General features: G+C 37.8%; 1 long non-coding RNA gene across 1 annotated transcript in view; it reads left to right on the top strand.

Annotated features, from left to right (window-relative positions):
* Positions 1-364: 364 nt before the first annotated feature.
* Positions 365-24462, top strand: part of LOC144578474 (uncharacterized) — a 137935-nt gene continuing 113837 nt past the window's right edge. Inside the window, exons 1-3 of the long non-coding RNA XR_013524315.1 lie at positions 365-537; positions 1213-1355; positions 2388-2493. This is a non-coding gene — a long non-coding RNA (uncharacterized LOC144578474). The remainder of the gene's footprint in view (positions 538-1212; positions 1356-2387; positions 2494-24462) is intronic.

Here is a 24462-nt window from a genome sequence, read left to right as displayed (position 1 = left end):
CTTGCATATAGTTCATTAGAAAATATGCATAGCCCAAAATAACATAAATTTAGAATAAAAAATGAGTAACATTCACACTGCTAATTATCTGTTTTGTGTCTCTGTGTTCCATGTTCCAGTTTGTGAACTGACTGGGTTAGTTCCTCTTTTTCTTCATAGGCAATTCCACAGCTATAATTCTGATATTCGTTAAGGTTTTTCCTACCTTAATAAGTGGTGTGTTTAGCCCTTGTACTAATTTAAAAAAATAATGTTCTTGGGATCTGGGTCCTGCCTGTTGTTCCACTGACTTGCTGTGTGATCCTAGGTACGTTGTTTTTCCTCTCTGGGCCTCAGTTTTCCCTTTAGTATAAAGAGTGGCAGCCAATGGCCAATGGTTTCTACAATCTCTTTCATCTTGGACAGTCCAGGGTTGTGATACCCAGCCACCAAGACCCTTGCTTGGTTGTCTGACACAGTGCTGCCACGTATCATCTCAGGAACTTTCGTTTATTTCCCTTTGTGTCCAAACACCAGAAAGGCTTTCTGAGTTGCTTGGTAAGGTCAACTCTCTGGGTAAATGATTTTAATTTACTTTCATCTCCAGTATACCATTGTCAATTTGTTTTTAAAATAAAATTTGGACATCATTTTTATCCTGCTTTAAAACATTTTTGAATTTTTGGAAAGATGTGAACTCCTTAACAAGGCCTCTAAGCCCAGAGAATGTCATTTTTTAGTATCTTTCTCAACTTACTTCTCACCAACTTCCCCCTTTCCTTTCATACTCCAGGCATAATTAAACCTTCTCAGTTCCTATATCAACACCAACCTGCTGCCTTCTGCCTTGTCCCAGGAACCTCCTTTGTCCTCTGCACTTGGCCTGACTCCTACTGATCATCCACATTCCAGCTTAGATGTTGTTTCTGGGACACATTTCCTGAATACCTAACACTGCAGAGATAGGTCCAGGTGCTCATTGTAGGTGCTCTAACAGCTCCCTGTATTCCTTTCTAATATTTTTTACCCATTATTGCAAATATCAGTTATATTTTTCCACTTCCATTCTATTTTCTCTTGCATGCTTTAGTTCTAAGTATAGTGCAGGATGTAGAACAGGTGCTTAGTAAATATGTATGGCATAAATGAATGAAGAAAAAACCAAATGGAGGTAGAAAGAAACTTACAACGCTTAAGAGTCCAAAAACGTATCTCTCTCCATCTCCCAACAAGCCAGGGTGTTTTCAGCCTTCCCTAGGCTAAGCTTTCTCCACTGGATCAATAGCAGGTGATAAAGAAAGACAAGAGCACCATCTTCAGAATGACTCAGACCATCTTGGGTGGCCCTTTTTGGACATCTCTATGAAATTTTGCAGGTATTGTACCATTCTCCTGCTTCAATACCCTGATTGTCTCCCTATTTCCAGATATTTCTATTCATAAATTTTCCTCTGGCTGGCATGAAATATCCTCCATGATTACAACCCATACGGCCTATTTAATATCTATTTCCTTTTCCTCCCTAGTTGGTACCATGTACTCCAAATATTGGGACATTTCACTGTCACATTCCCATGTTAGTCTTCAGATATTGTTATTTGTTCTATTTGAGATGTTCCCATTTCCTTCCAGAAGTCCTAACCCTACCCACTCTTCAAGGAGCATTGTGAGCTTCTGTTACATCATTTGAATTGAGCAGCTTTCCAGACTCACCAATTGGCATCGAGGGAACCTCTGTGATGGGGTCTCAATTTACTTTTGTCCAAATTCAACTAACAGAAAAGTTTTTCTGGTACTCAGGTTATGTTTTTAAAAACGTAATTAATTGCCAAAGTTCAAAAAGCAAGAGAGTGTGCACAAAAATAAGAATTTATTGGGCATGTCTTATAAAACATCAGGAGATCTGGCAATAACAGGTGAGACTAAACTTTCATAGATCAACATAACATTTGATGCTGAGTTGTACCTTCCCCTCTAATGGGCCATGACATATCCAGTTACCATCACCTCACCTAACCCAAGTATATCACTTGCTAGGTCTCAGATGCATTTGAGTCTGAAGAGACTATATAGGGCAGTTTGGGAAGGCATGAAACAGTAACTCCCTGAATAAGGAGCAGTGCTCACTATGAACACTTAAGTTTATATTTTGACTGATTTTTTTTGCTTAACATTATTCAGGTAACATGAGTACTGAAAGAATACACTGTCTCCGTCTTCCTTGTACAAAATGTTCACAGATTCTTGGTGGCCACTGAGATAACAGGGAGGTGCAGACAGATTTCAAAAGTTTAAAGCTATTGCTTAATAACATATGCTTCTTTAAAAATACAGAAATTCATAAAAATGCCAACTGTTGGAAATTCAATTTTCTTTTATAAATCATCCTCTCTCTCTTTTTTTGACAGCTGAAAGCTGACACACATAATTATTTCTTGTTAGATACTGAAGAAAAAAAGCCCAGGAGATATTGTCAAGGCTGTTTCTGGGGTGGAATTGGGGAATAGGAGCTGAGTAAGTAATGAAGACTTTCCTGCATAATAGCAATATTGTTATTCATACTGTATGATGATTATTAGTTATTAGTTACTTACATTTTCTTAAAGCACCATACCATTCTAATCCATCTGTACACAATTTAGAGAGTAGCTCTAACTTCTTCCATAATATTGCTGCTGTAATTTTTTGTGACTACCTCCTAGACCATTCAGTGGACAGCAGACAGTGGCAAGCTCAGGAGACACTGACAAGGACAGAGAAGCCACAAAAGCTTTCCACTTGGAAGCAAGATTTAGTTTATGCTAGATATGCCCAGAATCAGGGAAATAGATGGAAATTGAGAGGACAGAGAGTTAGTCTTAATATATTAAAGCATTTTAAATTACATCAAGTTCTCTGAAAATAGGCTGGGCTTTCTTGGAAGTGGATGAGTTACCTGTCAAAAGAGATGTTCTAGAAGACATTGGGGCAGGGAGTGGGACAGAGATGGATGATGAGAAATTACTTAATAGGGACAATGTATATTTTTTCTGGTGATGGATACCCTGAAAGCCTGACTTCACTACTAGACAATCTATTCATGTAACAGAATTGTATTTGTACACCACAGATTTATGCAAAACAAAATATGTAAAGCTATTTTTTAAAGAAAGAATACATTGGATGACCATCTATCTATAGGTAGTAGTACTGAAACACCTGGTATAGGTTGGTCCATAACCTCCAAAGTCACAGGTCACAGCTCACTTCCAGCCTAGATGCATAAGGCAATTTTATGCCTCTCAAACTCTAAAAAGAAATCTGTTTATATTTATTAAAATTTTAATAATGGTTTACACTAGTTGTTAGAATTATGGGTCCTTTTAAATTTATTCTTCAGACCTTCAGAATATTCTAAAAATGAACACACATAATTTCTAAAACAGAAAAAATAACAAATTTTACAAGACAAGCTATTTCCTTTGGGTTGCCTAAGGAAGCCAGCACTGCTACTTGAACTTGGATTACCAAAAATAAAATTCTGAATCTTTTCAATAGTTAGATATTGCATAAGAATAGCTGAGCTATTTAATACAGCTTCAAAGTCTAATTTAAAGACCACCTTCTGCATAAAGTGTGTCTTGGTTATCTCAAGAGGGCAGGATCTCTTTCTCCTGTATTTCTTGTAACTATCACTTATTTAACAACTTATGACCTGAAATTAATTGTTATCCTCTCCTGTGTGCTTATTCTGCCTACCCAACTAGATTGTAAACCTTGATAAAGTGTCCCATGGCAGCAATTAGCAGAGCACTTAGGGGACTTGTAGATATCTAATACCTCTAGAGTATCCATTGCCATTTTCAAACAAAGATAACCACGTATCTCTGTCAGGTTTATTTCTGTTCATCTTTATATTATAGATTTCATTCCATTACAAACAACTAAAAATAAATACATTAAAAACATAGGCATGAACTTTTACACAGATATAGGGTTTTTCACAAACAAAAAATATTTGATGTATATGTGTCTATGTGTGTGTATTCCCTGAATACATGAAATTATGGTGAGATAACCTTCACAGTAATCAGAAAGTTATTTGCATTGGCTTTTAGAATGGAATATATTTCTTTATAATATTCTCTTGCCATTCTCGAGCTAAACTACTTGTCTTTGTTTAAGATAATGTTATCCCATCCTTGGTATTCTTATTATCATTTTCACTTTTCCTGAGCACAAGCAAACTAATGAGAAGAGAGGACAGGAGACATACTTCAAATTTGTATTGTAGATCAAGGCTGTTACTATTCTAAAACACATTAATATATATTTCCATTGTGGAGAAAAATACAAATTTAAGAGATGTTTTGTGAAATTATGCTTGGGAGCACATTTATAGTCAAAGGGCACTTAGAAATGTCACTACTTTAGTTTCCATTAAAACATCTTTTTTCCAAAACACTATATTTTAAATAGATGGATTTTGTATTCTAAACCAGGGTAATGCTGATATTGGTCATTTTTGGTGTGCTTCTATTTTCATGATGAAAATCATCATCTCTGGATAAAATGTATTAAACCATTCAAGCTTATCCAATTTTCCTTTTGAGGAAATAGTAGACCAACTGTTTTTGGTGCAGCTCAATGTAGGCAATTTTCAACCCTCTCTACAGTGGCTGTTAAACAATAATTGATCAATGTGAGGTATAAAAGCATCGTGCTGTGCCTCAAAGCTGGACAAATTCCATGGGGTCATTTACATGTTGGTGCTTCTCAAGGGAGCAGGCTGAGGATAGACCTCATCTGAATTCATGTCTTTGCTGCTCTTTTCTCTTCTCCAATTGGCTTCTTGCACTCACAGATTTATCCATGGAACACTCCTTTAACAAATGGCTTGCACACAAATCCCTCTCTCTGGCTCTTCTTTTCAGAAATGAAACCTAGGACAGATAACCTTAAAATTAGAGTGAAATAACTAAATTATATACCTTGACAATAAGTATTTTAAAATAATACTTATAGTGAATAAGGGTTACAGTTTGAATGTATGTCCCCAAATGTCATGTTGAAATGTAATGCCCAATATTGGAGATGGGGCTTGGTGGGAGGTGTTTGGATTATGAGGGTGGATTCCTCATAAATAACTTGGACCATCCCCTTGGTGATAAATGAGTTCTCTCTCTTTGTTCACAGGAGATCTGGTGATTTAAAAGTGTGCGGCACCTCTCCCTCCTACTCTCTCTTGTTTGCTCCATTTCTTGGCATGTGACGTGCCTGTTCCCCCTTTGCCTTCTGCCACGATTGGAGGCTTTCTGATGCTACTATGCTTCCTGTGTAGCCTATAGAACCCTGAGCCAATTAAGCCTCTTTTCTTACAAGTTACACAGTTCCACATAGTTTTTTATAGTAGTGCAAGAATCACCTAATACAATAAGAATGTCTGGGATAGCCAAAATAGAGAGGTAACAGGTTTTGACTTTAGAGCAATTGTTCTCAACCAAAAGAAATTTAGCCTAACACAGGACATTTGGCAATATCTGGAGATATTTTTGGTTGTGATGAGCATGGGAATGGAAGTAGATGCTACAAAGCATCTTGTGCACTGAAGTGAGGGATGCTACTAAATATTCTACAAGGCACAGAACATGCACCTTACAGCAAAACATTATCAGGCTCAAAATGTCCATAGTGCTGCTGTTGAGAAACACTGCTGTAGACCCAGTATCCCTTCTAATTCTTTGCATGTCTGTGAATGTGCCATATATAGTCCTTTAATCACACTACATTGGCCCTACTTCAGATTTAAAGGGATTTTATCCACTTTTGTGCTTTTGAATTCATAGAATTTTGTGAAAGACATATAATTTAGAGGTCAAAAAAATCTACCCAGACATAGGTTGCAATGCATTTGGAAAACAGCTATAGGGGACACTTGGTGGACCAAATCAAACTTTCTTTTTGAGCAACCAAACTTTCCTTTTTAATATTTAATTTTCTACAGTGAGGCAATGCCCCTTTCTTCTCACTGTGCACCTCCAATGCCTAGCACCATTCTTGTTTGAGAAAAGGAGCCACTTAGATCTAACTCGATTTGTATCATGTACTTGCAAAGCAATTAACTGGGGTAAACTTCGTTTTGTTTTATTGTATTTTTTAGACTTTTCTGATACAATGAAGCTAGAATCTTTTTATCTGAATGCATTTGTGTATTATATCTGTACAAATATATGTGTATATATATGAATATGCATACTCATATTCATGTATTTATCATTTCTATAATTATTATTACTATTAATGTTCTCAAAGATATGAGTTCTTATCTTTAGGGAAAAAAGTAAAATTAAATATGTAATTCTATTTTGGAACCCTAGAATTGGTGCATCTGTTATGTACAACCCTGGTAATCTCAGGTATTCTAACCACATACCCAAAAGCAACAGTGAATATGATTTCTGCTACCTTGTTTCTTTTCTGGGACAATACAGAGTCTCACTGTGTTTCCCATATGTCACCCAAATCATCCAGTGTGCAGGGGCATTTTGAGCTGGCTGACCCCCTTTTGTGTTGGTTCTGAATCCAGTCGGTGCTCCAATGCAATGGGTTTCCTAAGATTATCTGACAGAAGTAGAGCTATTAGACCAGCAGGTAACAGCTCCCCCATAGCTCATTGTGGGGTCAAACGGAATTCAGGAGGGGGCTGGCACGTGGGAGTAGGGCACTGCAGTGGTGATTTAGGCAAATTTGATCTGTGAAAATTCAGGTTTACACAAATGCTAAATAATAGATGATTGAAAATAATTCTTCACTTGTGAATTTCATAATAGAGTTTCTTTAAATTGCATTATTCCAAGTACATTTACAATATAACTTAATTTTCAACAAAAAATTATACAGAACATTCCAGGAAATGGTTCTTTTCAGAACTAAAATTATAAATCACAGCCAGCATTAGGAGAGACCTTATTGATTACACAGCTGAAATTCTAACATTTTGGCTCTGAGAAGCTCTTGAAGAAGCGTAATACCGCATATTTGAGACATTATGGAAACTGATTGTAAAGTTTCTCTTTTATAAATAAGTGGCCACGTACCTAGAGGGACTAGGCCTGGGCTAATGATGACTTTTCTGCACAGAATGTCCCTTTTTATTGGAGAATATCCACAGATATTGTCCAATCTGGGAATCACAACTCCCTAAGAATTCTCACTACTCCTAAGTCTGTTATTAACCTCAATGCCAAAATTATCAGCCTTTCTAGGGCGATAATCTGTCAACCTGATGGTTCAATAAATGCTTGTAAAATTGCATTGAACCAGGTTTGTTCACCCATCCATCCCACTGTGATAGACTCTGGGGATGACATGATGAAAACATACAGAGGTTTAAGTAGGCCAGTATTCTCGGATGGGTATTTGTGGCACAATTCTAAGACAAAGACTGGGAAAGGGCTTAGCACTCCAAAACACTTTCCTCATCTGCTCTCTGAAGCTTGAAATGCTTTAAACAGTAATGGGCATCTTTAGGAGGAAATGAATTCTATGGAAAGCAAAGTTGCTTAAGCATTTAACTGAAATAGAGAGTGAAACGTGATTCAGTATTAGGCAAAAGTGCTAGGGTTCAATGCCCGTTGTCCTGGACCTCAATGGTACTTGTCTTCCCTACAGTTCTTCCCTCCTTCTAGCAACAGATATAGGCAATTTGATGATAGGGGCTGGCCAGAGCCTCCTCTGACTAAGTGAAATATCTCTACGCCTTGACTATATTTATTTGTCCAAGGATGGACTCATGACCTATATTGGGCCGGTCAAGGCATTTCCTAAGATTTCTAAACTGGGATCTGGGATTTTCTGAGAGCCCAGACCTGCCAGTGACCCTACTTCTCACCAAAAGTAGGCAGAAAACAGCTGCAAGTTTTGAGAGAAGGAGTCTTCATGCATGATAATGTCTATATCCAGAAAGGTTTAAGGATTGTTAAGTGGTTAAAAGTACAGATTTTAGAGCTAGACTGTCTGAGGTCAAAACTATAGCTTTCTATTAATTCTATGACCTTAATAAAGTTATATATTTTACTTGTAGCTCAGTTTCACTTTCAGTAAGATGGGAAAAACTGTGTCTTCCCCATAGGGTTATAGCGGATTAAAGATTGCTTTGGTACTCCTCAAAGAGTTGGGGTCTATGCCTCCTCTTGATTCTTGGAGGGCTCTGTGACTGGTTTAGAATACGGGTCCTTCTGGCCCAGGCCAGAAGAGAGACCAGGGAGAGGTTCTGAAACCACATGGAGAATGAGAGCCCGGTCTTCCAGCCGAGCCCAGCCTTCTACTCATTCCCACAAAAGTGCTATGGATGTTAGAGGAATCATGTTGGGTAGTCTAGACCTGCCTAGCCTCAGAGGAATAGAAACAAGTGGCTTATGCCAATGCTGTATGTCCTATATAGTGTAGTGCCACACCTTCTTGAACTTCTGACCTACATACTCTTGCGATATGATAAGATGGTTGTTGCTTCAAGTTACCAAGATGACTCAACAGAGCTGTTTTAAGATGAAATAAGTTAAAATAAAGTTCTGTAAATAATGGCCTCCCAATAGCAATGTTTGATAAACTTCTTCTTATTGTTACCCTGGTTCTGGTCACTCTCAAATTTTATTGTTTCACTCCTCATTCAATACTGAGCAACCACACCATTCTATTGTGTTAGGCCATTCTTGCATTGCTACATAAGGATACATTAGATTGGGTAATTTGTACAGAAAAGAGGTTTAATTGGTTTTGCAAGCTATACAGGAACCTGACACCGGCATCTGCTCAGCTTCTGGGGAGACTTCAGGAAGTTTAATATCATGGCAGAAGACAAAGCAGGAGCAAGAATCTCACACAGCAAGCACAGGAACAAAAGAGAGTGGGGTGGGAGGTGCCACATACTTAAATAACCAGATCTCATAGGTACAAACATTGCAAGCCATGAAACATTTGCCTCTATGAGCAAAATACCTCCCATTACTCCCTACCTCAACATGGGGATGGCATTTCAACATGAGATTTCTGTGATCACTAATAAATTCTTGTTTCTTTTTAATCTCTTTAGAGGCAGGATGCTGCCACTTGTCTTCAGCTGGGTTCAACTTTATGCTAATATAATGTTTGAGACACTTATCAACCCTGAGCTTCTGACTCTATGTGGATGGTCAAACAGACCTGTATGACTTGTGTAATAGAATTTTCCCTTTCATCTTTATTGCCTCTTTAAAAAAAAAAAAAAAAGAAGAGAGATTTTAATGCATAAAATGCTGAATACAGCATAGATATGCTATGAAAAATAATTCTTTTATTTTACTTTAAGTTCTGGGGTACATGTGCAGATCATGCAGATTTGTTACATAGGTATACATGCCATGGTGGTTTGCTGCCTCCATCACCCCCTTAACTTACATTAGGTATTTCCCCTAACTTTATCCCTCCTCAGTCTCCCCATCCCCTGCTATCCCTTCCATAGCCCCCCACCCCCAACAGACCCCCTATGTGTGATGTTCCCCTCCCTGTGTCCATGAGTTCTCACTGTTCAACACCCATTTATGAGTGAGAACCTGCAGTGTTTGGTTTTCTGTTCTTGTGTCAGTTTGCTGAGAATGATGGTTTTCCAGCTTCATCCATGTCCCTGCAAAGGAATGATCTCATCCTTTTTTATGGCTGCATAGTATTCCATGGTATATATGTGCCACATTTTCTTTATCCAGTCTATCATTGATGGGCATTTGGGTTGGTTCCAAATCTTTGCTATTGTAAACAGTGGCACAATGAACATATGTGTGCATGTGTCTTTATAATAGAACAATTTCTAATCCTTTGGGTATATACCCAGTAATGGGATTGCTGGGTCAAATGGTATTTCTAGATCTAGATCCTTGAGGAATGGCCACACTGTCTTCCACACGGTTGAACTGATTTACACTCCCACCAACAGTGTAAAAGAGTTCCTATTTCTCCACATCCTCTCCACCATCTGTTGTCTCCAGATGTTTTAATGATTGCCATTCTAACTGGTGTGAGATGGTACCTCAATGTGGTTTTGATTTGCATTTCTCTAATCAGGAGTGATGGCGAGTATTTTTTCATATGTTTGTTGGCCACATAAATGTCTTCTTTTGAAAAGCATTTGTTTATATCCTTTGCCCACTTTTTGATGGGATTGTTTTTCTTCTTGCACATTTGTTTTAGTTCTTTGTAGATTCTGGATATTAGCCCTTTGTCAGATGGGTAGATTGCAAAAATTTTTTCCCATTCTGTTGGTTGCCTGTTCACTCTAATGATTATTTCTTTGCTCTGCAGAAGCTCTTAAGTTTAATTAGATCCCATTTGTCTATTTTGGCTTTTGCTGCCATTGCTCTTGGTGTTTTAGTCATGAAGTCCTTGCCCATGCCTATGTCCTGAATGGTTTTGCCTAGGCTTTCTTCTAGAGTTTTTATAGTGTTAGGTCTGATGTTTAAATCATTAATCTATCTTGAGTTAAGTTTTGTATAATGTGTAAGAAAGGGGTCCAGTTTCTGCTTTCTGCACATGGTTAGCCAGTTTTTCCAACATCATTTATTAAACAGGGATTCCTTACCCCATTGCTTATGTTTGTCAAGTTTGTCAAGATCAGATGGTTGTAGGTGTGTGACGTTAATTTTGAGGTCTCAGTTCTGTTCCATTGATTTATATCTCTGTTTTGGTACCAGTACCATGCTGTTTTGATTACTATAGCCTTGAAGTATAGTTTGAGGTCAGGTAGCGTAATGCCTCCAGCTTTGTTCTTTTTACTTAGGATTGTCTTGGCTATGGAGGCTCTTTTTGGTTCCATATGAAGTTTGAGGTTCTTTTTTTTTTCAGTTCTGTGAAGAAGGTCGATGGTAGCTTGGTGGTGATAGCAATGAATCTTTAAATTACTTTTAGCAGTATGGCCATTTTCATGATACTAATGCTTCTTAACCAAGAGCATGGAAATTTCCAGCTGTTTGTGTCCTCTCTTATTTCCTTTAGCAGTGGTTTGTAGTTCTTGAAGAGGTCCTTCACATCCTTTGTTAGTTGTATTCCTAGGTATTTTATTCTCTTTGTAGCAATTGTGAATGGGAGTTCACTAATGATTGGCTCTCTGTTTGTCTCTTTTTAAATCTCTAAATGTATTATTATGTGCCACCAATCAGTAATCTCATAATAAAACCAAACATAAAAAGAAACTTTTTTTTTCAAGACGGAGTCTTGCTCTGTCACCCAGGCTGGAGTGCAGTGGCACAATCTTGGCTCACTGCAACCCCTGCCTTCCAGGTTTAAGAGATTCTCCTGCCTCAGTCTCTCTAGCAGCTGGGATTATAGGCGCCTGCATGCCTGGCTAATTTTTGTATTTTTAGTAGAGTCAGGGTTTCACCATATTGGCCCAGGCTGGTTTCAAACTCCTGATGTCAGGTGATCCACCTGCCCCGGCCTCCCAAAGTGCTGGGATTACAGGTGTCAGCCATCACACCTGGCCAAAAAATAAATTTACATAGTCCAAAGTTCTGCCTTTTTCCTTTTTTTAAAGTGGCATATAATTTGTAGGGAGTAGAACTCTCCATGTTAGCAATCACAGCAATGAAGAATCCTCTTCTTATAGTCCTGTGCACTGAAGCAATAAAGTAGAGAAACAGAAAGATGGAGAGAGAGAGAAGAAAAATTAACTCAAGAGACAACCAGTAATGGTGATGGAGATAAGCTTACAGAACCAAATAGATGTCCACAAGTTTGTGAGGAAGCTGAGTGGAGTGGGCACATACGCGTGTATTGTTAACAAACCCAGATGCTGTCTCCAAACCCAAGCCTTGTTTGCAAACAGAAGTAGGAATGGGGGAGCTTTTATCCCATATTTTTGGAAGATTTAGATGCCATGTGCTTCTGAGTTTTTGAAAAACATTGGTGGTTGTCTTTTTTAAAAGTCACACTGAGAGATTTGATGAATGGGCATCTATATTGCACAGACTCTGATTTGGGGATTTAGGAGTCTGGGACACAATTAAAGGTGATTCTGGTTAGGGAACCAGCAGAAAATACATATACACTTTTTTTTCCTGTGTTCACAGCCATCCAGACACACAAAAAATGGGTATTCTTGATGAAAGTCATGAAAGCCCCTGATTATCTGCTAAGTGGGACTCCAGGCAGCGTGTTTATCCTTACATCTTTTTTTTAATTGCATTTTAGGTTTTGGGGTAAATGTGAAGAACATGCAAGATTGTTGCATAGGTACACACATGGCAGTGTGATGGGCTGCCTTCCTCCCCATCTCCTATATCTGGTACCTCTCCCTATGCTATCTCTCCCCAACTCCCCACACCCCACTGTCCCTCCTCTATTCCCCCTACAGACCCCAGTGTGTGATGCTCCCCTCCCTGTGTCCATGTGCTCTCATTGTTCAACACCCACCTATGAGTGAGAACATGTGGTGTTTGATTTTCTGTTCTTGTGCCAATTTGCTGAGAATGATGGTTTCCAGGTTCATCCATGTCCCTACAAAGGACATGAACTCATTGTTTTCGATGGCTGCATAGTATTCCATGGTGTAGATGTGCCACATTTTCCCTGTCCAGTCTATCATTGATGGGCATTTTGGTTGGTTCCAGGTCTTTGCTATTGTAAACAGTGCTGCAATGAACATTCGTGTGCATGTGTCCTTATAGGAGAATGATTTATAATCCTTTGGCTACATACTCAGTAGTGGGATTGCTGGGTCAAATGGAATTTCTATTTCTAGGTCCTTGAGGAATCGCCACTGTCTTCCACAATGGTTGAACTAATTTACACTCCCATCAACAGTGTAAAAGTGTTCCTATTTCTCCACATTCTCTTTAACATCTGTTGTCTCCAGATTTTTAATGATCACGATTCTAACTGGTGTGAGGTGGTATCTAAATGTAGTTTTGATTTGCATTTCTCTAATGACCAGTGATGATGAGCATTTTTTCATATGTTTGTTGGCCTCATGTATGTCTTCTCTTGTAAAGGGTCTGTTCATGTCCTTTGCCCACTTTCAAATGGGCTTGTTTGTTTTTTTCTTGTAAATCTGTTTTAGTTCTTTGTAAATTCTGGATATCAGCCCTTTGTCAGATGGGTAGATTGCAAAAATTTTTCCCATTCTGTTGGTTGCTGATTGACTCTAATGACTGTTTCTTTTGCTGTGCAGAAGCTGTGGAGTTTGATCAGGTCCCATTTGTCTATTTTGGCTTTTGTTGCCAATGCTTTTGGTGTTTTGGTCCTGAAGTCCTTGCCTACTTCTATGCCCTGAATGGTTTTTGCCTAGGTTTTCTTCTAGGACTTTTATGGTGTTAGGTCTTATGTTTAAGTCTTTAATCCATCTGGAGTTCATTTTAGTGTAAGGTGTCAGGAAGGGTGTAAGGTGTCTGCTTTCTGCACATGGCTAGCCAGTTTTCCCAACACCATTTATTAAACAGGGAATCCTTACCCCATTGCTTGTTTTTGTCAGGTTTGTCAAAGACTGGATGGTTGTAGATGTGTGGTGTTGCCTCCAAGGCCTCTGTTCTGTTCCATTGGTATATATCTCTGTTTTGGTACCAGTGCCATGCTGTTTTGATTACTGTAGCCTTGTAGTATAGTTTAAGGTCCGCTAGTGTGATGCCTCCTGCTTTGTTGTTGTTGTTGTTGTTGTTGTTGCTTAGAATTGACTTGGTTATGCGGTCGTCCATATGAAGTTTAAGGTGGTTTTTTTTCAGTTCTGTGAAGAAGGTCATTGGTAGCCTGATGGGGATAGCATTGAATCTGTAAATTACTTTGGGCAGCATGACCATTTTCACAATATTGATTCTTCCTAACTATGAACATGGAATGTTTCTCCGTCTGTTTGTGTCCTCTCTTATTTCATTGAGCAGTGGTTTGTAGTTCTCCTTGAAGAGGTCCTTTACATCCTTTGTTAGTTGTATTCCCAGGCACTTTATTCTCTTTGTAGCAATTGTAAATGGCAGTTCATTCTTGATGTGGCTCTTTTTAAGTCTGTTATTGGTGTATAGGAATGCTTGTGATTTTTGCACATTGATTTTATATCCTGAGACTTTGCTGCAGTTGCTTATCAGTTTCAGGAGATTTTGGGCTGAGAGTATGGGGTCTTCTAGATAGACAATCCTGTCTTCTGCAAATAGAGACAATTCGACTTCCTTTCTCATTTGAATACCCTTTATTTCTTATTCTTGACTGATTGCTCTGGCTAGAACTTCCAATACTATATTGAATAGGAGTGGTGAGAGAGGGCATCCTTGTCTAGTGCCAGATTTCAAAGGGAATGCTTCCAGTTTTTGCCCATTCAGTATGATATTGGCTGTTGGTTTGTCATAAATAGCTTTTATTATTTTGAGATATGTTCCATCAATACCTAGTTTATTGAAGGTTTTTTTTTTGTTTTATTTTGGTTTTTTTTTGAGATGGAGTTTCGCTCTTGTTACCCAGGCTGGAGTGCAATGGCGTGATCTCAGCTCACTGCAACCTCCGCCTCCTGGGTTCAGGCAATTCTCCTGCCTCGGCCTCCTAAGTAGCTGGGATTACAGGCACGCACCACCATGCCCAGCTATTTTTTTTTTTTTTTGTATTTTTAGTGGAGATGGGGTTTCACCATGTTGACCAGGCTGGTCTCGATCTCTTGACCTAGTGATATTGAAGGTTTTTAGCATAAATGGCTGTTGAATTTTGTCAAAGGCCTTCCTTCTCTGCATCAATTGAGATAATCGTGGTTTTTGTCTTTGGTTCTGTTTATGTGGTGAATTACATTTATAGACTTGGGTCCCTGGGATGAAGCCTACTTGATCTTGGTGGATAAGCTTTTTCATGTGCTGTTCCAATCAGTTTGCCAGTATTTTATTGAAGATTTTTGCATCTATGTTCATCATGGATATTGGCCTGAAGTTTTCTTTTCTTGTTGAGTCTCTGCCAGGTTTTGGCATCAGGATGATGTTGATCTCATAAAATGATTTGGGAAGGATTCCCTCTTTTTTGATTGTTTGGAATAGTTTCAGAAGGAATGGTACCAGTTCCTCTTTGTGTGTGTGGTAGAATTTGGCTGTGAACCCATCTGGACCTGGGATTTTTTGGGTGGTAGGCTCTTAATTGCTGCCTCAACTTCAGACCTTGTTATTGGTCTATTCAGGGTTTTGGCTTCTTCCTGGTTGAGGCTTGGAAGAATGCAAGTGTCCAGGAATTTATCCATTTCTTCCAGGTTTACTAGTTTGTGTGCATAAAGATGTTTGTAATAATCTCTGATGATGGTTTGTATTTCTGTGGAATCTATGGTGATATCCCCTTTATTGTTTTTTATTGCATCTATTTGATTATTCTCTTTTCTTTTTTATTCATCTGGCTAGTGGTCTATTTTGTTTATCTTTTTGAAAAACCAGCTCCTGGATTTATTGATTTTTTGAAGGGTTTTTTGTCTCTCTATCTCCTTCAGTTCTGCTCTGATCTTAGTTATTTCTCGTCTTCTGCTAGGTTTTGAGTTTTTTTGGTCTTGCTCCTCCAGCTCTTTCAATTTTGATGTTAGGGTGTCAATTTTAGATCTTTCCTTGCTTCTCATGTGGGCATTTATTGCTATATATTTTCCTCTAGACACTGCTTTAAATGTGTCCCAGAGATTCTGGTATGTTGTGTCTTCATTCTCGTTGGTTTCCAAGAACATCTTTATTTCTGCCTTCATTTCACTGTTTCTCCAGTCAACATTCAAGAGCAAATTGTTCAGTTTCCATGAAGCTGTGCAGTTCTGAGTTAGTTTCTCATCCTTACATCTTACAGAGGAGGTGACTCTGCCATCCAGTCAATCCCATCACCTCCTCACTGGATCACAAAGGCATATATGGGAACAAGTTATTTTTGAAAGGAAGAGAGAGAAGTGCATTCAACATGAATAGTTGTCTAATAGAATCATTTCTCTGTTCCTCTTTCCCAACAAAGAACCTCGGTAGCCTTTATGCCTGGAGGGGGGGTGGGTAATTTAATTCAGAGTTCCAAAGATACGGCTGACCAGCCTAGGCAGTAAGTGGGTGGGGAAGTAGTACTCTCAAACAGTGCATGATCTGGAACTGGGCGTTTTATTAGACCTAACAGGCCGGTCACTTACTTTGTAATTGTGAGAATTTTTTGCTTCTGATTTTTGGCTGTTTGATGTGAATAAAGAAACAGGTAGGACAATTGTTATAGGCGGCCATCTGTCCATAAGTGCAACCAGACTGAGGATTAAGCTAACGTGTTAACTGGCAGGACAGACCCCTGCTATACTACTGAGGTACATGGGACTGATGTACCTGAATCCTGCAGTAATACAGAACTTGTACTTTACAGTTCACTTCATAATCTTCAAGGTGGTTAGAGAAGGCTTTCCTGATACTTGTAGCAAAAATCTTACTAAACTGAAAAAGAAATGATATTTGAATACTAAGAAACCATTCCTTATTTTCTACAACTAAATTTTAATATGGGGAAGAGAAAGTGAAAGAACATATGAGGACCTATGATAACAGAAGGGAGGGCTGGGAAAGGAGGATTGAAATGTCACAGAAAGCAGAGACTAACAGAGCTCAAAGAAAAGCTTACTGAATTCACAATTTCTGCATGAGCTGTTTTAAACTAGCTAACTCTAGACTAGAAGGCTGCTTCTTTAATTCAATATGTATATAGAGAGAAATAATATGATTTAAAACATATACATAATATATTTGTGTATGTTTTAAATCTCTACCATGTACTAAGCAAATAAAAATACAAAAATTAACAAGATAAAGATTTCACCAAGATAAACATGCATCTAAAAATTCACAATATTAAAAAGTCTATGATAATATTTAAATTTGTAATAGCTCCCTAAAATTGCATTGCCTCATCTAATCCTTAGAACAACCCTGTGGGCATGTTCATATTTCTTCATTTGGTAGAAAGAAATCAAAGTTCAAAAACTCATTTCCATAGCCATATAATAAGCAAGTTGTGAGACTAGGATTTCTATCTCAGCCTACCTGATTCTTACCAGTCCAACCTCGTTTATTCCATAGTACTATTCTCCTTGGAGAATAGGAGATTAGGATTCACCATACATAACCACTTTAAGTATAGAAATCCCATTTGGTCAAGGAAATTTTTAGGTAGTACAGTGATAGTAGGACTTTCCTAAGACCCAAAATTCTGATAGGAGAGCTTCGGACTATCCTAAGACCCAAAGCTCTGAATAGCATAAGGAGAGGTAAGTGATACTTTAACAGGACAAAGCTGTTCACTTGTTAGATGGCTTGCACTGATTTGAAATATGAGCTTCAGCCACAGAACTGAAAAAGGGACAATGGCTTAAAGCAAGATGAAATTCCTTAGCTCTGGGTTCTAATGACTTAGCACTGCATCAGAACTAGCACAAACTACTCCTGTAAAAGAACCGGAACAAATCCTTTTCTTCATGCTGGTACTACATCTTTTCTGAGTAGAGATGGAGGACACAATTTTGAATCACAATTTGTAAGAGTTGTTAGTGTACTAAGCAACAGTGAATATGGTCTGCTGTTTGCAAAGAAGACTGCTAGAAGTATGTGTTAATTGCAATGTATTTGACTAAACAATCATGAAAGAACAAGGGAACTAGTTGGATCGTGAAGGACAAAGTGGGTGAATGTACTGTGCAGTATCGCTAGTGGCCCATTTGTGATTTTTTCTTACATGGCTCCACTTATCCATCATGTCCCAGCCAAAGGCTATTTGTGGCTAATCATTATCCATAGGTTAATGTCTAAGCTACCTGACATGCCATATACAGTCCTTATGATCTGGTTAATGTCAAAATTTCTGTCTGTTCGTATCACCTTCTTTCTAGCATCTTATTTAGTTCTCTAAATTTACCTCATTCTCTTCTATCTCCAGGCTTTCGTTATTTCTATTTTATCCAGTTAGAATATTCTCTTTTATTCTCTTAGAGATTATAACTCCTAATATGCCTTTAGCTCCCATATATTTAGATTATAGTTGCTATCTCACTTGTAGACTACCCTATTGTCAATCCTATTGAAGCCCTTTTAATATTCTTTTAATATTTACTTTGGATGATTCACTGTTGTACTCTGAGTACTTGATAGGTACTTGTCAGGAAGTACTCTTTCAGGAAGAAGTACTGATAGTCCTCCATGAGAAAGAAGGGTATTCTGGACTACATAGAGTTTGTATCATTCAAGAAATTTTACTGCATTAGAAATCTTTGATTTAATGTATCATTAATGAAAAATAAGTCGCATCTACCTTATAGTTTAAGATGGCATGTATATTTGATCAGACTGCCTATCTATATAGATATATAAAACATTTCTCAAACCCCACAAAAATGATTACAATGTTTAAGACCTAAAACATAAAGGAATGAAATAATGGAAGGTGAGGCACACACAAGATTTTGGAAGCTAAAAGCAATGAGGAAAGTCAAAATTGACTTAGCATGACCAAGAAAACTGAATTCTGTGCTTGAAGTAAGAAGGCCAAGAAGAAACCTCATGTATAAATGTGAATCCCTAAAAAGCTCAGGATTTGAGAAAAGCAGGTATCTTGGAAGTGGGTTTAACATGGGCCTAAGCAGATTGTTTGACAATCTCTCTGAGGAGGGATAAGACTCCCAGATATGCTCCCTGACTACATAGTCACGTGCTGACCCTTCTCAGCCTGTGTTGATGACTAAGAGTTTATTCTCTGACAAGATGAAATAGGTAGTCTATATTGGGGATTCCAGACATATTTAAGGGGAAAAAATCCATGTCTAAAAAATAAATTAAATGTAAGTTTCACAGGGAATAATGAATTCTATTCCAGTCTTCATGGCTCCCAAAAAGCTGGCAGCCAACTTGTACCCTTCCAATACGAGACATCTAGATGCAGTTCTCCTCCAAGATTATCTGACCAACTGAATCTAAAAGACCTAAAGGTACTGACATCAAGGATTCCCAAAGAAACAGCCCATCCAGATAATGTTAGAGATACAACCATCACCAAAAATTCCAATCAAATGCACAGAGTTTCTAATCAACTTCGTTTCTCACTCTTTAACATAAGCAAAAACAAGGATGACCAGACATTTGAAGTAGGCATTGGATATGGAAAAGAAAGACAAAAAACAAACACATAACTTCTCAACTTTAATTTCTTTAGTTTATAATCTGAACAGTTTCTATCATTAATATTCTCGGAAATAGTACATAGCATCCCCAAGAAAAGAACAGAGTGCCACACAAAGGAATATGCAAAGAATATAAATGAGTTCTTGGAGATAGAAAAATAAATAACAATAATAAAACATTTATAACAAAGTTAAATCTTTTAGAGAACAAACAGAGGAAATAGGATGAAGAAAAGGTTAAAAAAAAAACCCTGAAAAATTAGAGGATCAATTCAGGAGATGCATTGTTTGAATAATGAATCGTCCAGAATAAAAAGAAGAGAGTAAATAGGGGTGGAGAGTACCATCAAAGATATAACTCAATCTCCTTTTCAGAACTAAAGGACCTGATTATACAGACTGGGTCCATTAGGTGGCCAGTATGTTGGATAAAAGCCAACACTTACCAAAGTGCATTACTGCAACTTTAAAGACATGATTGATAAAAAAGAACATTCTAGAAGCTACGAGGTAACCTTCCAGGTATTATATATAATAGGGGATGGTCAAATGGCACTTCCTATGAAGGCAAACTCAAAAATCCAGTTGCACATCTGTAAAATGAAACCCAGATAATAAACCAATGTCAACTTCTCTGTCATTATTTTAAGATTATATAATGGGATTATTATTAATATAATAGGATTATATGTATATACATATATAATAGGATTACAAAATGTATATTTTATATATTATATATTATACATTATATAAAGAAAAAACACATGAAGAATTAGAAATGATAGTTGCTTAGGATTTCTCTGTATAATAGCAACTCCAGAAGCTGGAACACAAGAGAGAAATATCTTCACAACTCTCAAGAAATATTTTCCAACACAGAATTGTATGTTTTAGGTATGCCAGATTGTCAAGATATTTTCAGTTATACCAAAAAAAAAAAATGCTTGCCATGCACTTATCTCAGGAAGCTATTGGAAAATGAGTTGTATCCACATGACAGAGAAAACCAAGAAAGAAGACAAACCAGGATATGAGAAACAGGGGAGTCAGCAAAAGAGACAGACAGAAATATTCCTTATGATTATATTAAAAGGAGTTTGCACAATGGCAGTTATTCAGCAGGGTTAGAGAGCTACTTTCCAGATTAGAGGTGGTTGAAAGGGAGATTTTTAAAAAAATATGAAATGGATAAAAATTTTAGTTTGTTTGATGATATTGAGAAAAGATTTACCCAGCTGGTGAAAATTTGGGAGCTGGGCTCATGATAAATACTTAGAAAACTAGGAAAGTAAGAAGAGAGAGAAGAAGGAAGAGAATGAGCAGGAAGATTAAGGTAAATTATCAATTTCGGATAAACTCTTGTATAGTGAAGGAAAACTAACCATGTTATATACCATACGTCTCAGCCATGAACAATCTTAAGAGAGTAAAAATGACTTAAATAGTAAATAATGGCCTGAACAGTTGTATACTACCATCATGTAAGGTAGGATGTGGTAAAAGAAAGCTGCATTCTCATTTCATATTGAGAAGTCAAGAGATATTTTAACTGAAAAAAAAATAGAACTAGTAATATAGGCTTATTTAGAGATTTCGATGTAAATACCAAAGTAAGCAATTTACAGGGAGAATATTTGCCTCTGGGAAGCTGATAATGGAGGCAGCAAGAGAGTACTACAGCTCTAAGATTGTGTATTATTGTCAGGGTAACACTAACTGCTGTAAGAAACAAACCCCCATGTTTATCATGGCCTCGATGCAATGCAAGTTTATTTCCCACCCATTTAACGGTCCAAGGTGATTGTTTCTGTATGGCGGATGTGGCTGTCTTTCATGTGCTCAATGAGGAAGAAGAAATTCTGCCTTCAACTTCATATCTGGGGTCACAGTGTTTATCACTGCTCAAGTCCATCAGGTGAACAAAGAGCATGGGGAATTGCCAAGGGTGGGGTTGAGAAAGTCACACCACTTCTGTGCCGGTTGCCTTGACAGAGCTCAGACACAGGGCTGCTCCCAACAGCCACAGAGGTTGGGAAATGTAGCCTATCTGTATATCTAGGAAAAATAGGAGGACACAAATTTTGGTGAAAGGTTAGCAGTCCTGCCAGAACATGTAAAACTACTGGACTCTTTCAATGTATTACAGATTGTTGTCACTGTGGTTTTGTTCTAAAATGATAAGAGGAAACGATCCACCAGAAGTCATTAAAATTTAACAGTGGTTAGATGATGATGATATTTTTTCCTGGCATTTTTTAAATTATAAAAATTCATTGAAGATATACAAAGTTCTTGTCTCAATTCACCTTGCTCCATGCTTCTAATAGAGGATGGTCAAATGGCACTTCCTATGGAGAAAAACTTAAAAATCCAGTTGCTTCACCTGTGAAATGAAACCGAGATAATGGGACAATGTCAACTTCTCTGTATTTTAAGATTATATAATGGAATTATTGTTATATATACTATAGGATTATATGTGTATATATACATAGTAAGATTATTTAATCCTAAAATATGTATTTTTTGTATATTATATATTAATATAAACTATGTATTTTATTACAAAATATATATTATATATAATATTATATAATCCTAAAATAATGGCAAAGGTGACATTGCCTCGTTTTCTGGGTTTTATTTTACAGATGAAGCAACTGGATCTTTGAATAACTAAGTGGTGAATCCAAAGTTGGTTATTCACTCATTCATTACACTTGTATTTATTAGAGCATCTGCAGTGAACAAGTCGCTGTTTATATGAAGATGATGACAGCAGCAAACAATCTAGACAAGCTCTCCTTTCACACAGAGCTTATTCCTAGGGAGGATGCCCGGTGGCAGTGAGGACTCTAACCTGGGAGCTCAGAGGATCCCAGCAGCTCATGCTGGGTCCCTCCAGCTGTTAGACTTTTCACATATCATGTCTCATGTGTTACACTGAAATAAGCTTTCTGTAGCTATATGATCAGATGGCCTCCCTTATTTACAGCGTGAACAAAAGATGCAAATTATCTTTGGGAAAGTCTCTGTGAATCAAAAATGACACCCTTTTTCCCTTAACAGCTTTTGGGAGATGTTTCAGATTTGTGTGAAAAGAAAGACATGTGCACATTCCCTGTATAGTTCACCATTCTTTTCTTCCAGCTATCAGAGGCACTTCTGACAGATACCTTTTCTGGCCGCTTCTAAAACTTGTGAGGTACGCTCTCCTATTCAAACAGGCCTAGAGAAGTCTTCTTTCATGAATTGCAATGTATGTAAGATATTCATCCAGCTGCCTGAAAATCATCTCTGCTTCCTTCATTCAGGAAAATATCACCACTGGCATGCCCTGCTTGCACTTAAATGATGTATGCTTAGTTGGAGCAAGGTTTAGTGAATAAGCATGTTTGAAGAAAAACTTTAAGCTTGCACTGGACATGAGGTCAGTTACAAAGAATAGAGATCCTAAAAGAGCAGAAGAGTTATCTTCAAGGGATTGCCATATAATTTATTGTCCAAAATGTGACACTGTAAGAGTGGGAGGTGATGCTGCTAATGATGCTGAGACAACAGGCATAAATAGAACTGCAGACAAACAAAAAATTTTAGCATTAAAGACAGACATTCACTTTTCCTGATGCATGAGTGGATAAAATTTGGTATGTATGTGTGTGTTTATATATTATGTGTGTGTGTGTATATACATATGTGTGTATATATACTGATATATAAATACATACATACCTATATATGACATATGAATATATACATACATGCATGTATATGTATACATATCAGTATATATTATTCAGCCTTGAAAAGGAAGGAAATTCTGACACATGCTGCAGCATGGAATAAACTTCAAGACATTACAATAAATGAAATATGTCAGTCACAAAAGAATAAATAATGTTTAGTTCCACTTATAGGGTACCTAGAGTAGCCACATTCATAGAGACAGAAAACAGAATGGCAGCCACTGAGGGCTGAGGAAAGGAGGAAATGGAGAGTGTGCAATGGGTCAGCTTCAGAAGATAAACACATTCCGAAGATGGATGATGATGAGTTGCATAACTCTTTTTTTTTTTTTTTTTTTTTTTTTTTTTTTTTTTGAGACGGAGTTTCGCTCTTGTTACCCAGGCTGGAGTGCAATGGCGCAATCTCGGCTCACCGCAACCTCCGCCCCCTGGGTTCAGGCAATTCTCCTGCCTCAGCCTCCTGAGTAGCTGGGATTACAGGCACGCGCCACCATGCCCAGCTAATTTTTTGTAATTTTTAGTAGAGACGGGGTTTCACCATGTTGACCAGGATGGTCTCAATCTCTTGACCTCGTGATCCACCCGCCTCGGCCTCCCAAAGTGCTGGGATTACAGGCTTGAGCCACCGCGCCCGGCCAGCATAACTCTTAATGCATTTAATGTTACTGAACACTTAAAAATAGCTTAAATGATAGATTTTGTTACATCTATTTCACTGCAATAAAAATTGATTGACTTTCTTTATTTGGAAAATGGTGAAACATAGACTTTCCCTTCGGGCCTTTGTCCCAGGTATGTTATGAAACATGTTATGATCTCAATAGAGAATCATTGAGATTGAAATACAGGTAAATCACCCACTACCCCCTGCTGTGTTGTAACCACTTGGGAAAAGACAGGAAGAGTCAAATGAGGATTAATTCCTGGCAAAGCTGGCCCAAGAATTCAGCCAAGTCCTCCCTTTACCTCCTTAGTCTAAACTTGAAAATAGCCCAGACTTAAGCCAAGAATGGCAGGAGGAGAATTTGAAACTAAGAGAGCAATGGCCTGCTGGATCCCCAGAAACAGACACTGTTTGATTTGCTTAACACATGGAGTAAGGAAAACTATCTTTTTTAAAGAATAAGATGCCAAAGAAGCCAAGAGAAAAAAAAAAAAAAGAACAAGGGGACCAGGAGGAAGATGACCCCATTATCCTGGTATCAGATAGTGGCTCTGCCTGCCCTTCTAGTAAAGCTTCACAGATGCCAAGTTCTCCCCGGGCTCAATTGTCACACATGAGCTCCTACACACTAGAACCAATGAGGAGAGAAACAAAAGGATTGAAAGGAGAACTGAAAATAAAGAGAAAATAAAAACTCCTGTTGAACAAAAAAACAACTTCTAACCTTTGCTTTTCCTGTGCCTTCTCAGATATACAGCAAACCTTTTCCTTCTTATTAACACATGATGTTGGGAAACATTATCTTTTCTTCTTTACCCTGTAGCCAAGTAATTTCCCATCTTTACTCCAAAGGCTATTCACATAAGTGAAACCATTTACACTGCACATTATAAAGGAGAGGAGGTTATGGCCCTTGGATCCAAGCTGAATAATTCAAACACAGTCTC

Source organism: Callithrix jacchus, chromosome 12 (assembly GCF_049354715.1).
Source record: "Callithrix jacchus isolate 240 chromosome 12, calJac240_pri, whole genome shotgun sequence".
NCBI classification, from domain to species: Eukaryota; Metazoa; Chordata; class Mammalia; order Primates; family Cebidae; genus Callithrix; species Callithrix jacchus.
The sequence above is the reverse complement of the archived record's forward strand: the minus strand, read 5'-3'. Positions and strand labels throughout refer to the sequence as shown.